At 47.7% G+C, this 27,035-nt stretch overlaps 2 long non-coding RNA genes across 2 annotated transcripts in view; both read left to right on the top strand.

The window, feature by feature from the left end:
- Positions 1 to 27,035, top strand: part of LOC309556220 — a 577,427-nt gene that overhangs the window by 334,770 nt on the left and 215,622 nt on the right. The window lies entirely within an intron of this gene.
- The window catches only part of LOC309556219, a 126,272-nt gene continuing 113,238 nt past the window's right edge, over positions 14,002 to 27,035 (top strand). The window contains exon 1 of the long non-coding RNA XR_014225305.1: positions 14,002 to 14,131. This is a non-coding gene — a long non-coding RNA (uncharacterized lncRNA). The remainder of the gene's footprint in view (positions 14,132 to 27,035) is intronic.

The following is a 27,035-nucleotide window of genomic DNA, read 5'->3' on the forward strand; positions in this document are numbered from 1 at the left end:
CCATGTGTGAGACTTTTCCACAGCCTGGCCACATACAGACACCCAACATCCAAGTAGCACCGTCAGGCGCTCTAAAGGCATAAATTACACATTTCAATTCCTGAGTACCTCTCACATTTTGAAGGCCATGGTGCACCAGGACAATAGAATTACCCACAAAATGACCCCATTTTGAAAAGAAAACACCCCAATGTTTATTCTATGAGGCATAATAAATCTTTTGAGCATGTCCTTTTTTTCCACAACTTTTTGGAAAATGTGGAAAGAAAATGAAAACCTATTTTTTTTAAACAAAGTTGTCAATTTCTAAAATATTTCTCACACATAGCATGCACATACCAAGGAAGACACCCTAAAATACATTCTGCTACTCTTCCTGAGTATGGCGATACCACATGTGTGAGACTTTTCCACAGTCTGGCCACATACAGAGGCCCAACATCCAAGTAGCACCTACAGGCTTCTAACACATAGCATGTACATATCAAGAATTACACCCCAAAATACATTCTGCTGAGCAAACGGTAAAAGAAATGATTACCTGTGGTTTTAGCAGGCACGAATACTGTCCCAGCACAGGAAAAGCATTGGTCCAGACAGCCAATGGAGATGTTCAGGAATTTTCCAGGCAGCAGGCAGGGATATGCCAAAGTATTGGTCCTGGCAGTAGTTCAGTTAGGAGGCATAGTCATGGCCAGTTCAGGTGGCAGGCATAGGCATAGGCATGGCCAGTTCAGGTGGCAGGCATAGCCTTGGCCAGTTCAAATGGCAGGCATAGGCATGGCCAGTTCAGGTGGCAGGCATAGGCATGGCCAGTTCAGGTGGCAGGCAGAGGCATGGCCAGTTCAAATGGCAGGCATAGGCATGGCCAGTTCAGGTGGCAGGCATAGGCATGGCCAGTTCAGGTGGCAGGCAGAGGCATGGCCAGTTCCGGTGGCAGGCAGAGGCATGGCTAGTTTAGGTGGCAGGCAGTGGCATGGCCAGTTCAAGTGGCAGGCAGAGTCATGGCCAGTTCAGGTGGCAGCAGCCAGCACTATAAGGCCTGGGGGCCTTGGTCAGGTAAGACCTGAGGACAGGGGTAGAGGCTTCTCCCACCCAAATCTCTTTGAAGCCTCCGAGTCTCCAGACCCTAATCCGAGAAAACAAAAACCTGGAGAAAAAAAGTTTTCTCCACTCGGAAATTCTATTCTGGAGACCCTCACCTGTGTGAGACCCCTGTGTTGAATAGTACAGTGGCAGGGCAAATAATCAGTTCCAGGAGGCAGGCAAAAAGAATGGTCATTCAACAGGCCGAGATCAATTCACATGTAAGGCAGAAACATGGTTGGCAGAGGCATAGTTGATAAACAGTCTGGGTCATACACAGAAATAGCAGATAGTGGAAAATGTCTTTACTATACTAATAGTGTACTGAAGTGTGATAAATACAATAGCACCCTACAATACAGAGGCCTGGCTGGGAGGGACACTGGGGACAGTAGTATCGGGTGTCGCGGCGAATTCCTCTACTTGAACATACACAACATTTTTTTGGGGGTTTGCGGCCTGTGTGGGTAGGAGGGAGGATATCCGGGAAGTGCCTTTCATGAAGTCTGGCTAATGCATCAGAGTGAATTTGTTCAGGGGGGTGGCCATGGGGATAGAGAAGGGCCATGATAACGTCCTCTTGAAACTTTAGATAGGTTAGGGATCCTTGGGTACATTTGGAAAAAATAACATAAGAATTGAACAGGGCTAGCTGAATTATATAAATGGCGACTTTTTTATACCAGAACAGTGATCTCCTGGTGGCCAAGTAGGGCTGCATCAGCAGGTCGCTCATATCCAGCCCCCCCCCCCCCCACCATGAATAGGTTATATTCATGAATGCTTTTTGGCTTCTGGATGGGATCTTGTCTTGTTTGAAGTTCCACCAGGATGTCGTCGTGTATTGTGCAAAGGATGTAGACGTCCCTTTTATCTCTCCATTTCAGAGCTAGTACCTCTTCATTACGCATACTCACTTTTTCCCCCCGATTTCATGTTTGGCTGATCAATCTCTGTGGGAAGCCCTTGCGGTTGGACCGTGCTGTCCCGCAGGCCACAGTCTTTTTCAGGTAGAGATGGCGGAAAAGTGGGAGAATTGTGTAGAAATTGTCTACAAAGTACATATAGGGGGTAACCCTTCCCAAACAGTGGTTCTATCAGCTGCCAGACGATTTTGCCACTTGTCCCCATATAGGTAGGGCACCCAGGGGGGTTTAGCTGACTGTCCTTTCCCTCATAAATTTGGAAATCAAAGATGTAGCTCGTGGCCCTGTCGCATACCTTGTTATATTAACAAGGTATTTCTCACACATGGCATACATAAACTTACAGATACACCCCAAAATATATTCTGCTACTCCTCCTGAGTATGGTGATACCACATGTGTGACACTTTTCCACAGCCTGGTCACATACAGAGGCCCAACATCCAAGGAGCACCGTCAGGCATTCTAAAGGCATAAATTACACATATAATTTCCTGAGTACCTATTACAATTTTGAAGGCCCTGGAGCACCAGCACAATGGAATTACCCACAAAATGACCCCATTTTGGAAAGAAAACACCCCAATGTATATACTCTATGAGGCATAATAAGTCTTTTGAAGATGTCATTTTTTTCCACAAGTTTTTGGAAAATGTGGAAAAAATAAAAACTTATTTTTTTTTACACAAAGTTGTCAATTTATAAGATATTTCTAATACATAGCATGTACGTAGCGAAAATTACATCCCAAAATGCATTCTGCTACCCCTCCTGAGTATGGTGATATCCCATGTGTGAGACTTTTCCACAGCCTGGCCACATACAGACACCCAACATCCAAGAAGCACCTTCAGGCGCTCTAAAGGCATAAATTACACATTTCAATTCCTGAGTACCTCTCACATTTTGAAGGCCATGGAGCACCAGGACAATAGAATTACCCACAAAATGACCCCATTTTGGAAAGAAAACACCCCAATGTTTATTCTATGAGGCATAATAAATCTTTTGAGCATGTCCTTTTTGGAAATTTGGAAATCAAAGATGTAACTCGTGGCCCTGTCGCATACCTTGTAAAATTTCACCCCATATTTGGCCCGTTTACTTAGGTATTGTTTTATTCCAAAAACAACTGGTTACTGTCCACACCTGTAACTGGTCTCTGCAGCAAGGAGCATTGGAAGGGCAATGCATATAACAAGACAAAAAGATTTCCAAGCTCTTCTTACCGACCAATCTGCGACCAACCAAATTGACCTGTCCAACAGTACATGTTAAAAACAGGGGTTTAGTTGCACACATTTGCACATACATGCGTAAGCCACAGAGCCCCGTCAAGGCACCCCATTATCTGTTGTCCTAACTCTAAATTCTGTGAGTCTCCAACAATGGAAGCACATGCATTTAATGGACAGGTGTAGGACAGATATACCTGAAGGGAGCCCACCCCTTCTTAAAGGCACAGGGGCACACTGAACACCCAGCCTATAGCACAATGGCAGCAAAGATGTCAGTGCGTTGCCTGGTCAATATAATCTATAACAAAAACAACTGGTTACTGTCCACACCTGTAACTTTGCTGCCATTGTGCTATAGGCTGGGTGTTCAGTGTGCCCCTGTGCCTTTAAGAAGGGGTGGGCTCCCTTCAGGTATATCTGTCCTACACCTGTCCATTAAATGCATGTGCTTCCATTGTTGGAGACTCACAGAATTTAGAGTTAGGACCACAGATAATGGGGTGCCTTGACGGGGCTCTGTGGCTTACGCATGTATGTGCAAATGTGTGCAACTAAACCCCTGTTATTAACACGTACTGTTGGACAGGTCAATTTGGTTGGTCGCAGATTCGTCGGTAAGGAGAGCTTGGAAATCTTTTTGTCTTGTTATATTGTTTTATTCCAAGCCTTCTGCTGAAGTGGACTAGGGATTCATCCACACAAATATTTTTATCAGGGGTAAACATTTGCTTGAAGCTGGAGCAAAAAAACAAATGAAAATAATAAAGTGGGGTTTCATTATCCGATTGGATTTGATAGCCTGTCTGTGCTGTAAAAAGGGGAATTACAAGTTCTGCTGAAGTATCGGGCAGCCATGTAGGATATAATAGAACATTCGGAAGGCTAGTATAGGCCCTGCCTTGTTGTGGGTGGGATGCCCCGTTACCAGCAGCTGGCCTGTCATGTAGGAATGATGCCCTGCTTGCGCTTGCCACTGCACAAGGACTTGCAGAACTTTTAGGCCGAAAAAACAGTTGTGCATCCGGCGTTTCAATAATTATTTCCAATATATAGCAGTTCAGTACTGCATTTGTGAATTTTGGTGACCACATCTGTGCTCTGTGTCCCCAAATCTGGTGTGCATACATAGTATAAATATATACTGTTAATGTTCAGCAGTTAAAAGCTGCATTTTGGGGTGTTATTGAAAAAAGACGCGTTTTAGGCCGAAAAAACAGTTGTGCATCTGGCGTATAAATAATTAATTTCAATTTACAGCAGTGAAATACAAATTTTCTGTATTTTATTACAAAAATACTTGTTCTTGTTCCACAAACCACTTGTGCATACAGCGTACAAAAAACAAAAAAAATGTTTTACATTTCTGCATAGAAATTGAGAATCAGTGTATTTTGGGCACTAAAAACATTATTCTGGGTCCACAGAGCATTTTTTTTTGACACGGGCACTGCCTTAGCGAACGTAATTGTCAACTACTGCCAGGTAAATTGACACCGGAGAGAGACCAATCTTTCAGCTTGGTGGGTGAACGCAAATAATGAGGAGAACATCAAATAAGGGACGTGGGCATGGTCGTGGTGGTGTTGGTCAAGCTCCTGTTGCTGGTAGAGGACGTGGCCGTTCAGCGCCAACTACCGCTCCAAGTCAAACACCTTCCTCTGCTGCGAATAGGCGACAGAATCTGCAGCGTTATTTGATAGGCCCAAATGCCGCTCTATGGATGGTTAAGCCAGAACATGTACACGAGATAGTAGATTGGGTGGCTGACAATGCCTCCAGTTCCTTCACAGTATCTAACACCCAGTCCTCTGCAGAAAGCTCAGAGTTGGCACCTGCAGCCCATGCCCATCAGCCTTACACCTCACCCCCTTGCAAATCAGCCAAGCAGTCAGAGCCCCAAATCATGCAGGAAAGTCTTATGCTTTTTGATGACTCTGTTGCCAGGATTTCCCTGGCCCATCCACCTAGCCCTGCCCCAGAACAGGAAGACCTTGAATGCACTGATGCTCAAACACTTTTGTTGCAGGATGAGAACATGGGAATATCACCACAAAACATCTCTGATGATGACGAAACACAGGTGCCAACTGCTGTGGCTTTCTGCAATGTGCAAACCGACGAGGAGGGGAGGGGTCATGAATGGGTGGAAGATGATGTGGAGGATGATGAAGTCCTAGACCCAGACTGGACTGAAGGTCGTGCTAGTGAGGCGTGCAGTTATGAGGAAGAGGCGGTGGTCGCACAGAGGCAACAGCACAGGAAAAGAGGGAGCAGGGTGCAAAAGCGCAGCAGCCGTTCCGGAGACAGTACGCCTGCTCAGTGGCGGCTGGTGCTCAACATCTTTGGGGGGGCACAAACAGAAAAATGTAATAGGCATTGCTTTGCGGAAAAAAACGCTGTAAAAAATTGCATGACTTTGAGGTCGCAAAAGTGTGAAAGGGGCCTTCAGTAATTAAGGTATAGTGTGCCCCCTTTCAATGCAGAGAGACCAGCGTGCCCCCTTTCAATGCACAGTGACCAGCGTGCCCCCTTTCAATGCACAGTGACCAGCGTGCCTCCTTTCAATGCACAGTGGCCAGCGTGCCCCCTTTCAATGCACAGTGACCAGCGTGCCCCCTTTCAATGCAGTGACCAGTGTACATGCCCCCTTCAATGCAGTGACCAGCGTACATGCCCCCTTCAATGCAGTGACCAGCGTACATGCCCCTTCAATGCAGAGATCAGCGAACATGCCCCCTTAAATGCAGTGACCAGCATACCATTCCCCCAATGCAGAGATCAGCGTACATGCCCCCAATGAGGTGACCAGCATACATGCCCCCTTCAATGCAGTGACCAGCGTACATGCCCCCTTCAATGCAGTGACCAGCGTACATGCCCCTTCAATGCAGAGACCAGCGTACTTCCCCCCTTCAATGCAGTCACCAGCATACCATTCCCCCAATGCAGAGATCAGCGTACATGCCCCCAATGAGGTGACCAGCATACATGCCCCCAATGCAGTGACCAGCATACATGCCCCCAATGCAGTGACCAGCATACATGCCCCCAATGCAGAGATCAGCGTGCGTGCCCCCAATGTAGTGACCAGCATACATGCCCCTAATGCAGAGTACATGCCCCCAATGCAGAGATCAGCGTGCGTGCCCCCAATGTAGTGACCAGCATACATGCCCCCAATGCAGAGATCAGCGTGGGTGCCCCTAATGTAGTAACCAGCATACATGACCCCAATGGAGAGTACATGCCCCAATGCAGAGATCAGCGTGCGTGCCCCCAATGTAGTGACCAGCATACCTGCCCCCAATGCAGAGATCAGCGTGGGTGCCCCCTTACCTACCTGGAGCAGCAGCGGCGGTGGGCGGCTCGTCTCCACGAGTCCTTCCAGCAGTAGCGGCGGCGGGCGGCTTCTTCTGAGTCCCGGCGACTGGCGGCACGACTCCACAAGTCCTTCCGCTCCCGCCTCCTACTCGGCCAATGGCAAGGGGTTTGCCTTGCGGCCAATCAGGAAGCCCGTATCGGACGTGCTTCCTGATTGGCCAGGAGGAGGGTCGGTGTGACAATAGCGAATTTTCATTCGCTATTGTCACACAATGGGTGGGCTCGGGGCGCACTGCTCTGCACCCCGGGTCCACCCTTTGCATCGCCCTATTAGAGCCTCTGGCTCTAATCAGGTGATGCCAAAAAATAAAAATCCCATTGAACTCCATGTGTCTGGCGCCCCTGCATGCAGATTAGGGGGCCGGACGCATGGATGGGGGGGCGGCAGCCCTGCACCCTCTGTACAACGGCCGCCACTGCGCCTGCTACTGTCCACCGCACCCAGGCACCGAGCACACCAAAGCTTGCTCCAAGGAGTTCATTGGCGTGGCAGTTCTTCACACAATGTCCTGACAACAAGAGACGAGTGGTTTGCCATCAGAGCCTGAAGCGAGGCATAAACTTTCTTAACCTGAGCACAACCTGCATGACCAGGCATCTATATGCAAAGCGTGAACTGCATTGGAGTAAATACCTTAAAAACAAAGAACTCTCTCATGCTCCTCCTGCTCCCTCTTCTGCTGCTGCCCCGGCCTCTCCCTCCACCGCTGGCATCACCATGGCACCTGGCGACCAGCAAACAGAGGATGTTCCACCAACACCACCACATACGACACCATCACCAAGCATCTCTGTCAATCTCCCAAACATTGGAGAGAAGGAGGAAATACCCACCTACCCACCCTCGAGCCCTGGCCCTAAATGCCAGCATTTCTAAATTACTGGCCTTTGAAATGCTGTCATTCCGTCTGTTTCAAACAGCTGATGGCAGTGGCTGTCCCCCAGTACGTTGTTCCCAGCCGCCACTACTTTTCCAGGCAAGCCGTCCCTTCCCTGCACAAGCAAGTGGAGGATAAAATCAAGTGTGCGCTGCGCAACGCCATCTGTGGCTAGGTCAACATAACCACAGATACATGGACCAGTAAGCACGGCCAGGGTCGCTATATCTCCCTAACTGCACACTGGGTAAACGTAGTGGCGGCTGGGCCCGAGGCGGATAGTGGTTTGGCGCATGTCCTTCCACCACCAAGGATCGCAGGGCATTATTTGTTGGCTCCTATTGCTTCCTCCTCCTACTCAGCATCATCCTCCTCCTCCTCCTCCTACTCCTCTTCTACCACCCCCACATCCGGTCATCAAAAGAACCTCACCCCCAACTTCAGCATAGCCCAGGATAAACGTCAGCAGGCGATTTTAAAACTCATGTGTTTGGGTGACAAACCCCACACCGCACAGGGGCTTTGGAGGGGCATAGAACAGCAGACTGATTACTGGTTCCTGCCTGTGAGCCTCAAGCCCGTTGGTGTGCGATAATGGGCGAAATCTCGTTGCAGCTCTGGGACTAGCTGGTTTGATGCACATCCCTTGCCTGGCGCATGTGCTGAATCTGGTGGTGCAGAAGTTTCTTAAAAACTACCCAGACATGTCAGAGCTGCTGCTGAAAGTGCGGTCCGTATGTGCGCGCTTTCAGTGTTCTCACCCTGCTGCTGCTCGCCTGTCTGCACTGCAGCGTAACTTCAGCCTTCCCGCTCACCGACTCATATGCGACATGCCCACCAGGTGGAACGCCACCTTACATATGCTGGAGAGACTGTGCGAGCAGCAGCGGGCGATAGTGGAGTTTCAGATGAAGTATGCACAGGTCAGTCGCTCTGCGGATCACCACCACTTCACCACCAGTGACTGTGCCTGCATGCGACACCTGTGTATCTTGTTGCGGTCTTTGGAATACTCAACCAACATGGCCAGTGCTGATAACGCCGTTGTTAGCATGACAATACCCCTTCTATGTCTCCTTGAAAAAAATATTACGGCGATGATGGAAGAGGATGCAGCACAGTAGGAGGAGGAAGAGGGGCCATTTCACAGGGTTTCAGGCAGGTCATACAGAAGTGGCTCAGAGGGTGGGTTCCTGCACCAGCAGAGGCCAGGTACACATGTGGACAGCCAGGGCACACTTCTGGAGGATGAGGAGGAGGATGAGGTAGAGGAGGAGGAACCGGTTTCACTGCAGGGTGGCACCCTACGCAGCTCAGGGCCATCACTGGAGCGTGGCTGGGGGGAAACGGAGGACACAGATGATACACCACCTACAGAGGACAGCTTATCATTACCTCTGGGCAGTCTGGCACACATGAGCGACTACATGCTGCAGTGCCTGCGCAATGACAGCAGAGTTGCCCACATTTTAACTAGTGCTGACTACTGGGTTGCCACCCTGCTGGATCCCCGGTACAAGGACAACGTGCCCACCTTAATTCCCGCACTGGAGCGTGACAGGAAGATGCGCGACTACAAGCGCACGCTAGTAGACGCGCTCCTGAGGGCATTCCCAACTGACACGGGGGGGACAAGTGGAAGCACAAGGCCAAGGCAGAGGCGGAGGAGGAGGAAGAGGTCGCCAACGCAGCTGTGTCACGGCCAGCTCCTCAGACAGCAGGGTTAGCATGGCCGAGAGGTGGAAACATTTTGTCAGCATGCCACAGCAAACTACACCACCAGCTGATAGGGAATGTGTTAGCAGGAGGCAGCATATCAACAACATGGTGGAACAGTACATGTGCACACGCCTCCACATACTGACTGATGGTTCTGCCCCATTCAACTTCTGGGTCTCCAAATTGTCCACATGGCCAGAGCTTGCCCTTTACGCCTTGGAGGTGCTGGACTGCCCTGTGGCAAGTGTATTGTCTGAACGTGTATTTAGCACGTCAGGGGGCATCATTACAGACAAACACAGCCGCCTGTCCACAGCCAACGTGGACGAGCTCACTTTCATTAAAATGAACCAGGCATTGGATCCCACAGGACTTGTCCGTACCTTGTGCAGAATAGATATTTATAACTGCCTCCCCCTTAACCATACATTCTTGTACTCCAGGGCACTTCTTTATTGAATCCTCCTTTTTAAATTGTACCATTTTTTTGGGGGCAACCCCAATTTGAATGAACCTCTCCTCTGTCTGGGTGTCAAGGGGCCTAAAATTCAGTTAATCCCCTGCTGCTTTGGTGTGTGACATCAAGCCTGATTTTCTGCTATGGGACCTCTCTCCTCTGTCTGGCTGCTGGGGCCTGAATAACTGAAAGTGGCCTTTTCCATTGCTGGGTGACATGAAGCCTGATTTTCTGCTATGGGACCTCTCTCCTCTGTCTGGCTGCTGGGGCCTGAATAACTGAAAGTGGCCTTTTCCATTGCTGGGTGACATGAAGCCTGATTTTCTGCTATGGGACCTCCCTCCTCTGTCTGGGTGTCAAGGGCCTACATAAATGATAATGGCCTGTTCCATTGCAGGTTGACCTGAGGCCTGTGCTGCTGTTATGGGACCGCTCTCCTCTTTGCGGGTGCCATGGTCCTGAATTCATGAATGAGGACTGTGGCACTACTGGGTGAAATCAATACTGTTTTGGCATGATTGTAACTATCCTCTTTGTGGGTGCCATGGGTCTGAATCTGTGAATGAGGCCTGTTACATTGATGGGTTAAATCAATACTGTCTTGGCATGATTTTAACTCTCCTCTTTGTGGGTCCCGTGGGCCTGAATGCTTGAATGAGGCCTGTGGCCCTGCAGGCAAACGTGATTCCTTCTTGGCTGTGATGACAACTTCAACTCCCATGTATGGTTGCCATGGCCCTGAGTCTGTGAATGAGGCCTGTGGCACTGCAGGCAGACATGAATCCTTTTTGGCTGTGATGTGAACTTCAACTCCCATAGCATTCCCACCTGACGCCACCCCAACCTCCTATTTCACCTCCTCCTTCAAGTTGCCAATTGATATTGGTTAATTTTTATTTATTTTATTTTAAGTCATTTCCCTATCCACATTTGTTTGCAGGGAATTTACCTACATTTTGATGCCTTTTGCAGCCCTCTCCGGGGCTATTTTACAGCCTTTTTAGTGCCCAAAAGTTTGAGTCTCCATTGACTTCAATGGGGTTCGGGGTCAAGTTTGGGTTGAGTTTGCATCCCGAACCCGAACATTTTCGCGAAGTTCGGCCAAACTTTTCGAACCTGAATATCCAGGTGTTCGCTCAACTCTACAGAAGACTCAAAGGACACCCCTGACGCACTCCCGAGCCAACTCTAAAGGGACATCTGATCAACCATTCACAAGCATGAAGCTTTTAGCCCCCCTGTACAAGGTCTTACATATTCTGTAACCACTACAATACCGGACACTTTCACCACCCTTCCTGCCCATGCCAATTGTCAGCTTTCAGTGCTGTCACACTTTGAATGACAGTTAGTCATGCAACGCTGTATCCATATGACATTGTCTTGGGAATTAATATCCTCCTGATGCACAAATATCTCCATTGCGCAAATAAGTGCACTTTTGGATATAAATATATGCCAAGAGCAATCAATCCCATTGTGCTAAAAAGCACAGTTCTCAGGTCTTTTGTATAAGGTAATGGAGCGCTCAGCAGTACCCAGTAATACAGACACACAGGCTGCTATCTCATTGGATGCTCGATAGAATGTCCTGCCTATGGCAGGGAGCTCCGTTTATTTATGAGATAACAAAAGGGACAATCAACAGGAAGTGATGGCTATACTTCATCAGCCAATCAGTTCCAAATGTACAATCACATGACACAAGTTACTCACACAGAATCAGCCAATGACACACTTGTATACATTCAAATATACAATAGGAAGGGGGAGTACACGATCGTGAATGAGCAGAATGGTGTGCATGGCTTCCTGCCTAACACTACACAATGAAACCAGCGTGTAGAACCATGAACACTGCTCTGCTCAAACTCATGCATGTATTCCCACCACTACCACTGTCATGAATCCCATTCAGCAAAGCTCAGAGAACAATGCCTAATAGGATGATACTACTGTTCCCATAGAGGTGAGGCTATCTGCTGGGAAAGAGCCATGCTTTTTCCACTATGGTGATCAGGCACAGTAGAAAGACATGAGCGTGTATTCCTTCATAAAGGCAGATAGATATCAAAACAATATTGACTTTGCACCGCAATACACATAGATCTATACCGGCAAACAGACCCCCGCATGGTGTATTCACCGGAAGAGATGTCTATGTAGAGCGAACGCGTTTACACATCTAAGGGAAGGTTTTCACTGCCAGTAGTCTTTCCTCAATGCCGGTTCACCCCTACATTCTCTAATGAGTGTATTGCAAGGAAACCCACAACAGGAGCCATAATGAAAAGCTAAATAAATCACATCCTGAAAAATGTCCACACTAATCCTGATAAAATTTCCACAACAACCCCTCCTCTTTGTCATATGATCCCATGTGTCCCTCAATGAATCTTGATCTTCTTCATCCAAATAAACAGAACAGCTCTTCTCATACATAAAAACAATCCATTTCAAAAAGTTAAAAAGAACCATAATCAGTGTTCCATTATCTGTTCAATCTAAATAAAACACATCCTAAAAAATGTCCACACCCGTCCTAGTAAAATTTCCACAACAACAATTTTATCATTTTTTTTTTTTTTTTTTTTGAGACAGATAGAACTTTCTTTTGGTTGTATTTAATCACCACTGGGTTTTTTTAATTTTTACTATATAAATGAAAAAATAACAAAAAGTTTGAAAAAAAAAAAAATTTTTTTTCTTCATAAATTTAGGCCAAGGTTTAATCTGCTGCATTTCTTTGGTGAAAATAACCCAAATCAGTGTATATTATTTAGTCTGTAGCACAGCTATAGAGTCCACAAACTATGGGATATACAGTATAGCTGAAAATCGATAAATCCTGATGTATTGACAGCCGATCTAATTTCTTAAGGACCCTAAACCGTGCCAGGACAGTACAAATGACCCCTTTTTAGAGAGTGGACGAGTCAATTAAGAGGCATAGTGAACTTTTTAAAGTTTAATTTTTGTCCCGCAATTCTTTGGAAAATTAAGAAATAAAATAACATTTGTATTTTTTTTCACAAAATTATAATTTTAACAAATGATTTTTATTTAACAAATTACTTCTCATACCTGGCATAGGCATACTTGCAATTACACCCCAAAACACATCTTCTACCCCTCCCGAATAATCAATATCACAAGATATTTCTAACAAACAGCATGGACAGCATGGACATGTCATTTTTTTGCCAAAATGTGAAAACAAAATTAAAAACTTATTTTTTCTTTACACAAAGTTGTCGATTTATAAGATATTTCTAACAAACAGCATGGACATACCAAAAACCTCCAAATAGATTCTGCTACTCCTCATAAATTTGGAAATCCATGGGTTCATACTGCGAATCAGACAGTGTGAGCTCCCTGCTGTTCTCATCTGGCATGCTGAGGATTTGCCTTCTCGCTTGTGTAAAAAATGTTTTTGGACATGGCTGGCTCTGGTGAAACCATACTGCTGTGATGGTGACACTGGGGCAGATGTGGCTGATCAGGGCACTGAGGAGGCTGCACTGGTATGGCTGATCAGGACACTGAGGAGGATGCATTGGCTTGGTTGATTAGGGCACTGACATGGCTGCACTGGTGTGGCTGATCAGGGCACTGGCATGGCTGCACTGGTGTGGCTGATTAGGGCACTGAGGAGGCTACAATGGTGTGATGGATCAGGGCACTGAGAAAACTGCACTGGCGTGGCTGATTAGGACACTGACTTGACTGATCAGCACACTGAGGAGGCTGCACTGGCGTGGCTGATTAGAACACTGTGGAGGCTGCACTGGCGTGGCTGAGGAGGACAATGAGGAGGCTGCACTGGGGTAGCTGATCAGCACACGGAGGAGGCTGCATTGGTGTGGCTGAGGAGGAAAATGAGGAGGCTGCACTGATGTGACTGATTAGCACACTGAGGAGGCTGCACTGGTGTGGCTGTAGCAGGAACGCTCTCCCAGAACTAAGAAGTCACACTGAAGCTGTATATCGGCTATATGGCGGGTGACAAGTGGTTAACCCTGAAAAGAAAAATCTCTAAATTACTGGGGACTGCCCAGCTTCACTGTGACTGGAGTCCCCAATTCAAACTCCTTGGGGGCGGGGCTGTACACTATGTAGAGTGCTGTGTAAATTGTCAGTTCTATAGAAATACCTGGAATAATATATTTCTTAAAAAATAACTAAATGTCACCAGTAAAAAAAAAAACAAAAAAAACAGAAGATGACAATGTAAAAGTACAGTAGAATAGGGAAGGATGTTGCCTCAACTGTAGGTTGGATCCTGCAACTGACAAGTCCTAGGAAGGGGGGGGGGGTCACTCATTGTACATCTTTCTGTCTTGTTGCTGTAGTGAGGATCGGGGTGCAGCGCAGTTATGAGGACTCTGCTGATCTTGGGGGCTCTCGTTGTCTGTGTGCTGCTGGTGGATGGAGGAGGAGAGGTGAGAGGGGGGGGGGGAATTGTGCGGTGTGGGGGGCTCCACACATCCAGGAACATTCAGTCCACATCATAAGATCTTCTATAGACACAACTAGAAATGTTCATATATATATTCATTCCTAGTTATCACTGAGCAATATTCTGCAGATCTATAAGGAGGACAATGTATCAATACGTATCTGTCATCTATCTGTAATAACAATTACAATGTTATGTGTTTGTATGATTGCCTCAATCATTCTCACCGCTATCCAAATAATTGCCATAATCTCTCTAATATGTGTATTTCCTATGATCATCAGTTCCATCTAGTGGCTATAATGGGGTATTTTCCTGATTGAGGCATTTCAGGAAAATACTGCTTGATGGCCACTAGAATGAGCTGACCCATGATATTGTTTTCCAGCAGACCCACTTGTGTATGGTCATTGGATGACTCTTGTGGGTGTAATCCATCTTCTCCAGGTATATAAAGCTGATTCTTTGACAGATCCACTGTTAAAAATAACAACCATGAGTGTCCCGTGTGTCTAGACTGCGGAGTTATGTACAGCTCAGTGCAGACAGTTCTTATTGTCAGTGAAGGAAAGATGTTCTGTGATTGGAGGAGGGGAGATTGCGATGTTCATGGATGCCTTGCATTCATTGAAAATAACCCGAGATGTGGAGTTGCGAGTGACTCGCTGTGCTCTGAGTGCTCTCACCGGAACCAGAATACTCAGCAAAGGAGCTCGGGCTTTAGGTGCTCGGTACCCCCCCCCCCCCGGGTATTATTTACATGAAGTTGGGGGTAAGTCGTAATTGCCATACAAATTGATTGTAACTTGTAAGGTTTCTTCCAATGGAGGGATTTGAGGATGTTTGGAGATTGAGGCATTAATTGTGAATGGAAGAGGGGAGGCATTTTTTTAAAATATAAAGTTGCCCAGATGACAGAATGTATTGGGGGGGGGGGGGGGGGTTGTGATGACTTCATATCCAGCTGGGAATGTCGGTAAACCGGCTCCCGATGTCCGAAGGTCAGGTGATCGTCTTGTATATATGATTGCAGCAGATTTACACTGTCACATAGGTGGAGATTTACTAAAACTGGTGCACACAGAATCTGGTGCAGCTCTGCATAGAAACCAATCAGCTTCTAGGTTTTATTGTCAAAGCTTTATTGAACAAGCTGAAGTTAGAAGCTAATTGGCTACCATGCACAGCTGAACCAGATTCTGTGTGCTCCAGACTTAGTAAATCTCCCCCATAGTTACATAGTTAGTGAGGTTGAAAAAAGACATCAGTCCATCCAGTTCAACCTATGATGTGTGTGTGTGTTGCTGCTAACCATACATTGTATACCCCCTGTATGTTGTACATTGTATACCCCCTGTATGTTGTACATTGTATACCCCTATATGTTGTACATTGTATACCCCTGTATGTTGTACATTGTATACCCCCTGTATGTTGTACATTGTATACCCCTGTATGTTGTACATTGTATACCCCTGTATGTTGTACATTGTATACCCCCTGTATGTTGTACATTGTATACCCCCTGTATGTTGTACATTGTATACCCCTGTATGTTGTACATTGTATACCCCTGTATGTTGTACATTGTATACCCCCTGTATGTTGTACATTGTATACCTCTGTATGTTGTACATTGTATACCCCTGTATGCTGTACATTGTATACCCCTGTATGTTGTACATTGTATACCCCTGTATGTTGTACATTGTATACCCCTGTATGCTGTACATTGTATACCCCTGTATGCTGTACATTGTATACCCCCTGTATGTTGTACATTGTATACCCCCTGTATGTTGTACATTGTATACCCCTGTATGTTGTACATTGTATACCCCTGTATGTTGTGGTCTTTAAGGTGCCCATCTAATAGTTTTTTGAAACTATCGATGCTCCCTGCTGATGTGACTGTTTGTGAAAGAGAATTCCACATCCTTACTGCTCTGACAGTGAAGAACCCCTTACGTATCTTAAGGTTAAACCGCCTTTCCTCTAGTTTTAGTGAGTGGCCACGTGTCTTATTGTATCTCCTTTCTCTGAATAAGTTGTTCCTTATGCTAGGGTCACCAGTATAGTATTTGTACATTGATATCATATCCCCCCTCAATTGTCTCTTCTCCAGAGAGAATAAGTTCAGTGCTTGTAGCCTTTCCTCATAGCTGATGTCCTCCATTCTCCTAATTATTTTTGTTGCCCTTCTCTGGACTCTCTCCATTTCCAGCACATCCTTCCTGAGGACCGGTGCCCAGAACTGGACAGCATACTCCAGATGTGGCCGGACCAGAGTCTTGTAGAGTGGGAGAATAATCTCTTTATTTCTGGAGTGAATCCCCTTTTTTATACATGCCAGTATTCTGTTGGCTTTGCTTGCAGCGGCTTGGCATCGCATGCCACTGCCAAGCCTGTTGTCTACCAGTACCCCCAGGTCCTTTCCATCCTAGACTCACCCAGAGGTCCCCCCCCCCCCCCCAGTGAGTAGCTTGCTTTCTGGTTTCTGGCACCCAGGTGCATTACTTTACATTTTTCAACATTAAACCTCATCTGCCATGTAGTTGCCCACCCCATTATTTTGTTCAGGTCCGCTTGTAAGGTTTCCACATCCTGCATAGAAGATTCTGATTGTTACAATTTTATTGTAGCATTTGTGATGTATTTTGATGGATTGGATACTTTTTACACTTCTTTAGATAGAGAAGGATGGGAGCGCCGGGCTGTACACCAAAACCTAATGATCAGCAATGGGGGGGGGGGGGATTTACTAAGACTGGAGCAGGGAGATTCTGGAACAGGTGTGCATAGTAACCAATCAGCTTCGAGCTTCAGCTTGTTCAGGTAAAATTTGAAATAGAAAGCTAGAAGCTAATAGGTTGTGTCAGATTTTGGCTGCTCCACTCTTAGTAGATTCCCCTCAATGTGTCCATTGCGCCCCCTGGAGGCGGTATTTGGGCCAGACTGGAGGCGGGCATATTTTTCATATTCAGTATTTGACAAAAGTAAGTACACCCCTCACATTTTTGTAAATATTTTATTCTATTTTTCATGTGACAACACTGAAGAAATGAGACTTTGCTACAATGTAAAGTAGTGAGTGTACAGCTTGTATAACAGTGTAAATTTACTGTCCCCTCAAAATAACTCAACACACAGCCATTAATGTCTAAACCGCTGGCAACAAAAGTGAGTACACCCCTAAGTGACAATGTCCAAATTTTGCCCAATTAGCCATTTTCCCTCCCAGGTGTCATGTGACTCGTTAGTGTTACAAGGTCTCAGGTGTGAATGGGGAGCAGGTGTGTTAAATTTGGTGTTATCGCTCTCACTCTCTCATACTGGTCACTGGAAGTTAAACATGGCACCTCATGGCAAAGAACTCTGAGGATCTGAAAAAAATAATTGTTGCTCTACATAAAGATGGCCTAGGCTATAAGAAGATTGCCAAGACCCTGAAACTGAGCTGCAGCACGGTGGCCAAGACCATACAGTGGTTTAACAGGACAGGTTCCACTCAGAACAGGACTTGCCATGGTCGACCAAAGAAGTTGAGTGCACGTGCTCAGCGTCATATCCAGAGGTTGTCTTTGGGAAATAGACGTATGAGTGCTGCCAGCATTGCTGCAGAGGTTGAAGGGGTGGGGGAGGGGGTCAGCCTGTCAGTGCTCAGACCATACGCCGCACACTGCATCAAATTGGTCTGCATGGCTGTCATCCCATAAGGAAGCCTCTTCTAAAGATGATACACAAGAAAGTCCGCAAACAGTTTGCTGAAGATAAGCAGACTAAGGGCATGGATTACTGGAACCATCTCATGTGCTCTGATGAGACCAAGATAAACTTATTTGGTTCAGATGGTGTCAAGCGCATGAGGAGGCGACCAGGTGAGGAGTACAAAGACAAGTGTGTCTTCCTACAGTCAAGCATGGTGGTGGGAGTGTCATGGTCTGAGGCTGTATGAGCGCTGCCGGCACTGGAGAGCTACAGTTCATTGAGGGAACCATGAATGCCAACATGTACTGTGACATACTGAAGCAGAGCATGATCCCCTCCCTTTGGAGAATGGGCCCCAGGGCAATATTCCAACATAACGACCCCAAACACACCTCCAATATGACCATTGCCTTGCTAAAGAAGCTGAGGGTAAAGGTGATGGACTGACCAAGCATATCTGCAGACCTAAACCCTATTGAGCATCTGTGGGGCATCCTCAAACAGAAGGAGAAGGAGCGCAAGGTCTCTAACATCCACCAGCTCTGTGATGTCATCATGGAGGAGGGGAAGAGGACTCCAGTGGAAATCTGTGAAGCTCTGGTGAACTCCATGCCCAAGAGGGTTAAGGAAGTGAGGGAGGGGAGGTTGTGGGACTTTAAATGAGTCGCGTGGTGGGAATAGCCATGCGTCTCCATCCCTGTTCAGTAACATCAAGAAGGAAGGTCGGGACTGAGAGACATAGACAATCTATCAGAGTAACAAATGCATTTATTGATGTCAGCAATTGTACACATAGTCATAAATCAATAAGATAAAAACTCAAAAGTATTGCATAAAATGATAGGGATTGCTCAGATCCAGTGTTAGTAAAAATTCATTTGCAGATGTTAGAGTGGTTAGATGAAATCACCACGGATAAAACCATGTTGCAACGATGTAAAATTAATATATTGTGATCGAAACTTCAAAACTCCGACGCGTTTCGTGGACTTATAATGCCACTTCTTCAGGAAGATTGTTGGTTTCATATCTAAAAATATATATATATATATAAATATGTATGAGGCAGCAATAGCTATATATTAGATAAAACTGAGCAAAAGAGAGAAAAAAAAGGGGAAAGGTGACTCTCCCAGTTTGTCAAAAACTTACGTTGCGATTGATAAGCCTGCTCACACAAGAGGTAGAGACATGGGGCCAGAGGTCTCCCACGGGAACTGAGGGAACACAAGGCAGCGGGCAAAGGCAAGGGCACCGCACATCGGGAGATATGGGCTAAGCTAAATAAAGTAAAATGGTGCATGTGAGCAGCAAAGAAAAAATGTATATAGTGATAAGAAATAATGATGTTGCACAGTATACAAACTCGTGCAGTTGTATAAAATATATTATGTGATATATACATAGTGCTGCTTATCAAGTTAGGAAATATACTAATAGAACAGTGGTACCCCAAGGGAATAGTAATAAAGAGTGAAGTATGAGCCAAAGTGAAAAGTAAGTAACAGAATAGAAAAGGGAGCACCAATCGTGAGGACACACAAGGGGTGAGTTGGAAAGTGTAAACCATTAGAGGAGGTAAGGAAGTGAGAACTAGGGAGGGAGAGGGAAACCAAATCCAATAAGAATCTGAAAAAGAGTGAGGGACTAAAAAGTGAAGGATTAGAATAAGTACCAAAGATCACAGCCCAGGCTTCCAATGGGTGGGTCACAAGGCATCGCCTCAACATGGTGTCCCCAGCGTCACGCCAGTGCATACAATGGATCAACAAGAGGGTCCGGACGCCAGGCGAACCGGCCCGCAGGTGATCCGAATGCCCTGAGAGTGGATATATATCGCCGGCGCTTGGCGCCAAAAATGACGTGCTGCGTCGGCGTAATGCGTGGCGCCGATGCGCGGCGGTAACTCCCACCCGATCCCCCACGCCGAGAGAGGCGTAGGGAGAGGGGGAGGGCGTCCATCGCGCATCGCAGCTCCCGGGGAGAACGACAGGCAACCAGTCAGCCACCAGGGGCAGCACACATCATATTACGAGCAATAAAAGTACCGACGAAAAAATTAGTATGTTATGTGTGCATAATGTCAGCGTACAAGGAAGTAGTATGCCAACCATCTGATAGGTCTAAAGGGAATGATTATTGATTGCAAATTATCTGTATAATATAGCATATAAACATATATAAAATAAATATAAAACCCCCTAAAATAAAAGGGGGCATGTATTACACATTGTGTTTGAACTAAAACATATGATATACTAACATGCATACAGTAATAATAGCCATCTATCCATCAAGATCGTGTCTCTCCGTCCCTAAAGAGGGAAGGGGGAAGTTGTGGGACTTTAAATGAGGCGCATGGTGGGAATTGCCAAGCGTCTCCATCCCTAATCAATATTTAAGTAAGGGAGGGGAGGTTGTGGGACTTTAAATGAGTCGCGTGGTGGGAATAGCCATGCGTCTCCATCCCTAGGGTTAAGGAAGTGCTGGAAAATAATGATGGACACACAAAATACTGACACTTTGGGCCCAATTTGGACATTGTCACTTAGGGGTGTACTGACTTTTGTTACCAGCGGTTTAGACATGAATGGCTGTGTGTTGAGTTATTTTGAGGGGACAGCAAATTTACACTGTTATACAAGCTGTACACTCACTACTTTACATTGTAGCAAAGTGTCATTTCTTCAGTGTTGTCACATGAAAAGATAGAATAAAATATTTACAAAATGTTGTTTTTTTATAATATGCACATAGGTGTGTACTGTAGGCTATGATTTATGGCCTAACACAGCTGGCAGGCAAGTTGCATTATACATATCAAAAGGGCCAGAGTAGTTACTTGCAGGGGATCGTTAAAAGTAGATTTGCCTGACCAGACTTGAAAGGAATAATACAAAAAGTATTTATTGATGGTAATTAGATTTGAGGGGGTATTCATAAGAAATAGTGGCTTGTTTACCTGCTAAACACTAATGTGAGGTTAAAGCCAGTAATTGCAAGTAGAGTCTTTTAACCTTGATTAACAATAAGATCAAAAACGTATCTTGGGTTGACCTTGCAGAAATTCCCCCTAGTGTGAGACTAGTATTTCAGGGGATTATTTGAGCTGGCAGTCATTCATTATATATGCTAGAACGAATAGGACTCTGAAAGCTGCTGTTCATTGTAATATTTACTTTGTTTACACAGTATATTTCAGTATGTTACTGCACATTTACTGCAGTATATATACTGCAGTGCATTACTGCGCGTTTAACACAGTATATTTCAGTGCCTTACTGCACGTTTACCGCAGTATTTTGCAGTGCATCAGTGCAGTTTTCCTGCAGTATATTGTAGTGTGTCAGTGGAGTGTGTCTGTTTAGTGAGTACTCAAGATAAAGTGCACCAAACACCACTTTCCATTGATTAAAGTGCATCCACGTACATATTTCAACTTCCATCTTTATCACATTTTGTTAATAAGCGCCCTCCCCCCATCATGTCTGGGAGGCCAACAAGGAGAGGTAGACGTTCCCATGGCACTATGAGGGGTCCTGCAGTCTCTATGTCCACAGGCAAAGGTGGAAATGGTCCATCCTCAGGCAGGAAATCATTTGCAATTTGCAAACTTTGCCTCAAACACATCAAGTGTGGCAAAAACACCAGCCACTTGGGTACCACATGCTTGACAAGGCATTTAACCTCCCTCCACTCAGTGCCTCCTCACTCCTCACCTCAGCCTACCACCACTATATCTCATGACCTCTCAGCAGCCTCCACTGACAGGGATGATGGTATAGTGCAGGGTGTCCCAGGTCCTTGCAGCACATCTGCCCATAGTACACCACCAGCTGTAGACTATAGCAGGCAAATATCTCTGCTCCATCTGCTGCAGCAAAATACAGTCACTGCCACCCACATGCCCAGTGTCTAAATTCAAGCTCGTCAAAGCTGCTGGTTTTACAACTCCTGCCTTTCCGTCTGGTGGATTCTTCCCTATTCCGTGAATTTGTTGAATGTCCTGTACCACAATGGAAGACAATGTTGTGGCATTGTTGGGCAAGGCAGTCAGCTGCAAGGTCCATGTTACTGCTGACACATGGTCCAGCAAGCATGGTCAGGGACGATATAGTTCAGAGCACACAGAGTAACTCTGCTTGCAACTCAGAAGGATGCAGGATAGGGCTCAGTGGTGCAGCTTGTTTTGCTGCCTACAGCTAGTGGTAAATATGCAAGATTTGTCAACTCCACCCCCTCCCTCTCCTCCTCCATGCCCTCCTCTGCTGAAATGTCCTATGAACCACAAGTACAACCTAAGCATTCAAGGAGCTATTCAATGAGTCAGGCTAAAAGGTGCCATGCAGTGCTTCAGCTGTTGTGTCTAGGGGACAGGAGCAACACCGCAGAAGAGATTCTTGCAGCTCTGGAGGGGGAGGCCTATAAGTGGTTCACGCCAGCTGGAGCCAGGAATGGTGGTATGCGATAATGGTACAAACCTCCTGTCCGCCCTCAGACAGGGGCGTACCTAGAGCATTTGGCACCTGGGGCAGATCGAATAAACTTCTGTCCTCCCCCTTATCAGACAGGAGGAAGCCCCTATATGCTTCTGCCCCCCCCAGCAGACAGGAGGTAGCCCCTCCATGCTTCTGTCCCCCCCCAGCAGACAGGAGGTAGCCCCTCCATGCTTCTGCCCCCCCCAGCAGACAGGAGGTAGCCCCTTCATGCTTCTGCCCCCCGCCCCCACAGCATACAGGAGGTAGCCCCTCCATGCTTCTGCCCCACCCCCAGCAACAGACAGGAGGTAGGCCCTCCATGCTTCTGTCCCGACTCCCCCTAGCAGACAGGAGGTAGCCCCTCCATGCAGAAGCATGGAGGGGCTACCTCCTGTCTGCTGGGGGGGACAGAAGCATGGAGGGCCTACCTCCTGTCTTCTAGGGGGGGCAGAAGCATGAATGGGCCACCTCCTGTCTGCTGGGGGGGACAGAAGTATGTAGGACCTACCTCCGTCTGCTAGGGGGGGGGGACAGAAGGAGGTAGCCCCCCTTGCTCTGTCCTCCCACCCCCCAGGAGACAGGAGGTAGGCCCTCCATGCTTCTGTCCCCAAGGGAGGGGCAGAAGCATGGAGAGCCTACCTCCTGTCTGCTGGGGGGGGGGACAGAAGCATGGAGGGCCTTCCTTCTGTCTACTGGGGGGGGGGAGAACAGAGCATGGGGGGGCTACCTCCTGTCTGCTGGGGGGGGCAGAAGCATTGAGGGCTTACCTCCTGTCTGCTGGGGGGGCAGAAGCATGGAGGGCCTACCTCCTGTCTCCTGGGGGGGGTGGGAGGGCAGAGCAAGGGGGACTACCTCCTGTCTGCTGGGGGGGAGGGGACAGAAGCATGGAGGGCCTACCTCCTGACTGCTGGGGGGGACAGAAGCATGGAGGGCCTACCTCCTGTCTGCTGGGGGGGCAGAAGCATGGAGGGCCTACCTCCTGTCTCCTGGGGGGGGTGGGAGGGCAGAGCAAGGGGGACTACCTCCTGTCTGCTGGGGGGGAGGGGACAGAAGCATGGAGGGCCTACCTCCTGTCTGCTGGGGGGGACAGAAGCATGGAGGGCCTACCTCCTGTCTGCTGGGGGGGACAGAAGCATGGAGGGCCTACCTCCTGTCTGCTGGGGGGGGGGAGAACAGAGCATGGGGGGCTACCTCCTGTCTGCTGGGGGGGAGAGAGCATGGAGAGCCTACCTCCTGTCTGCCAAGGGGGGGAGGACAGAGCATGGAGGGCCTATTTCCTGTATGCAGGGGGGGCAGAAGTTCTGTCCCCCCCCCCTAGCAGACAGGAGGTAGGCCCTCCATGCTCTGTCTCCCCCCCCAGCAGACAGGAGGTAGCCCCCCATGCTCTGCCCCCCCCAGAAGACAGGAGGTAGCCCCCCATGCTCTGTCCTCCCCCCCAGCAGACAGGAGGTAGGCCCTCCATGCTCTGTCCCCCCCCCAGCAAACAGGAGGTAGCCACCCATGCTCTGTCCCCCCCAGCAGAGAGGAGGTAGCCCCCCATGCTCTGTCCTCCCCCCCCCAGCAGACAGGAGGTAGCCCCCCATGCTCTTTCCTCCCCATTAGCAGACAGCAGGTGTTCTTATCTCCTCTTGAGGCAGCGGAGCGGCATGAAAGTTATTGAAACCCTAACCCACTGACTTACCTGTTTCTTCAGCACTCTCTCTCCCTGAGAGCATGCCACTGCACCAGAAAAGAGGAGGAGGTGGGTGGAGCATGGAGGCGGAGCTAATTACTGGCGCGGAGGAGCGTGCTGTGAATGCTGGGGCCTCAGTATCAGTCGGCTTCTTTCAGTGACATCACTGGTTGCTAGGCGCCAGTCGCCTAGCAACCAGTTAAGGATCGGGATTAAAAATAAATATAGCTGGCTGGCTGCTGTGTTTCTGTTTCATTCTGGGACACTGCATTGTCCCTGAATGAAGATGCCTGGGACCAACACATGCCAGTACACGGCGGCACCAGCCTGTGTGGCACCCCTCTCAATATGTGGCACCCGGGGCGAACTGCCCCCCCATTGGTACGCCCCTGCCCTCAAACAGGGAAGGTTGACATATGTGCCATTAGTGATAGACGAACATCGGCCGCAGCGTTTCTCGAAAGTCCGCGAACCGCAAGTTCGCGGTGGGCCCCATTGACTTTAATTGGAGGCGAACTTTAAAAACCTTTAGGTCATATCTGCAGCCACAACAGACTTACTAGCTGTGCACACATAGTACCAGCACATGGATAATGTCATAACAGATGTATTGCAATTGAAAAGTTGCCCTAAAAATTATTTATTTTTTAAACAGCAAAAAAAATATATATTTTTTTTAAATCAGCCAGAACTGACAGCAGCCGCTAAATACATGTCAAATACATATAGGATCCATTCACACATCTGTAAAATGGGTCCGCATGCATTCCACAATTTGTCGGAAGTTCGGAACCTTTACAGACCCATTGATTTTCAATTCCAGTCTGAAAGATTAGGCATTCATAGGAAAAAGAAGTAAGTGTCGGCCATGAAAGGCCCCAAAAATTAGCCCACATGGGTTTACCTGACAGCTAAGAACGTAGTATTTGGTGGCTGGAGGTACATTAGGCATTCACAGGTAACAGAAGTAAGTGTCGACCAGTATAGGTCCCAAAAATTAGCCCACATGCGTTTACCTGACAGCAAAGAAAGTTGTATTGTGTGGCTGGAGGTACATTAGGCATTCACAGGATAAAGAAGTATGTGTCGGCCAGTATAGGCCCCACAAATAAGATGCCTGACGGGCAGGTTGTGTCGCTGCTGAATGCCAGCAAGGCGAGCCATGGCTGTGTAAGATCTTCTGAAATGGCCCGAGATTTTCCTGGCCTGCCGCAAGACGTCCTGGACCCCAGGATATTTGGCAACGAATTGCTGCACGACCAATTTCAGGACGTGTGCCATGCATGGCACGTGTGTTGATTTGCCCTGTTTCAGCGTGCTCAGCAGATTGGCACCGTTGTCACACACCACTTTACCAACTATCAAATTCAGCGGTGTCAGCCACTGATCTGCCTGTGAACGCAAAGCTGAAAGGAGTGCAGGACCAGTGTGACTCTTGGCTTCTAGGCACAACAGACGCAGCACAGCATGGCAACGTCTCACCTGGCATGTGGAATATGTTCTGGGGATCTTGGGCGGCGCATCGGAAGACGAGGTAGCAGTGGAAAAGGAGGAGTCAGCTGAGGAGGAGAGGGAGGATGGAGGAGGAGGAGGAGAAGAAGAGGCAGACCTGCATGCAATCAATGGTGGTACAACCAAATCTACATGGGTGCCACGGGTTACATGCTTGACAGCCATCAGAAGGTTCACCAGTAAAAGTGATATACCTTCCCTGCCCGTGTTTGCTAGACCATGTGTCTGTGGTCAGATGTATCTTGGCACCAACACTGTGTGCCAGAGATATATTCACTTGCCGCTGAACATGGCCATACAGCTCGGGAATGCCCTTCTGCGAGAAATATTTCCTGCCTGGGACCTTCCATTGTGTTGTTCCAGTGGCCAAAAATGTACGAAAGGCCTCCGAGTCCACCAGTTGATATGGCAGTAGTTGGGGGCTATCAGTTCCGACAAGCCAGCAGTAAAACGTTGGGCAAGAGGGTTATCCGGCGTCATCATTTTTTTCTGCTCCAACATTTGGGCCACAGAAGCCTGCCTTTTTCCAGAACAACATGACGACGGCATCATGGAAGGTGGAGTGGAGGACAATTGTGAGGAGAGAGGAGAAGGAGAAGAGGCTGGACGGTGAGAGCCTGGAGTGTGGCTTTGTGGGTTGTGACGGTGTTGCTCCCACTGGGCTTGGTGATGGGAGTTCAGGTGCCTTCTTAAAGCGGTCGTCCCTAGGTGAGTGTTGGGCTTAGCGCGACTTATGCGTTGACTGCAAAGGCTGCAGATTGCAACACTGTTGTCAGCAACGGACACATTAAAAAAAGCCCACACTGCGGAGCCATGTGCCGGCGTCCTGGGAGTGCCAGATGTGACTGTACATGGTTGATGGCTCGCTCCTGATACATTTGCAGTCTGCTTTTTACCTCTTGTGCAATGCAAGTTCTGCCTGCCTCTCCTCCCTATCTGCCGGTCCGTCTCTCCCTCTGAACTCCCCTCCTCTTCCTCTCTTGTGGCCACCCACGTGACGTCCATAGACACGTCATCATCCATGTCACCTTCCCCACCACTAACATTTGAGATCTCGGAGTAGGCAGCAACAGCGGGGACCAACCTCCTTGGGCTGATCTGGGTACTGTTGTCAGACTGCTGAGTGGTGGCTGTTGCTACCTCCTCTTCCTGATCCGATGCCAACAATGGCTGCGCATCGCAAATGTCTTGTGATGGATCGGAAAATAATTCCAGTGACTCAAGCGGAGGGTATGTGGTGGTGTTTGTGGTGGTGTCTTTGGGGGTGCACACAGCAGAGAGTGAAGAGGGTGCAGATAGAGAGAATGAGGAGGGTGCAGAAGAGGAAGCCTGAGTGAGCCACTCAACCAAGTCTGGTGCGTCGTAATTGAACGCACCTTCTTAAACTTCACACTTTGGCTCCGGCCAACTGCTCCTGCCCTACCCCTACCACCCCTGTGTAAGTGTCTGCCTGTTATGTTTTTAAATTACCCTGTGACAAAAGTCTCTAGAGAATCGCAGTATATCTGGAAAAAGGT

This window comes from Pelophylax lessonae (assembly GCF_965119305.1).
Source record: "Pelophylax lessonae genome assembly, chromosome: 5".
NCBI lineage: Eukaryota > Metazoa > Chordata > Amphibia > Anura > Ranidae > Pelophylax > Pelophylax lessonae.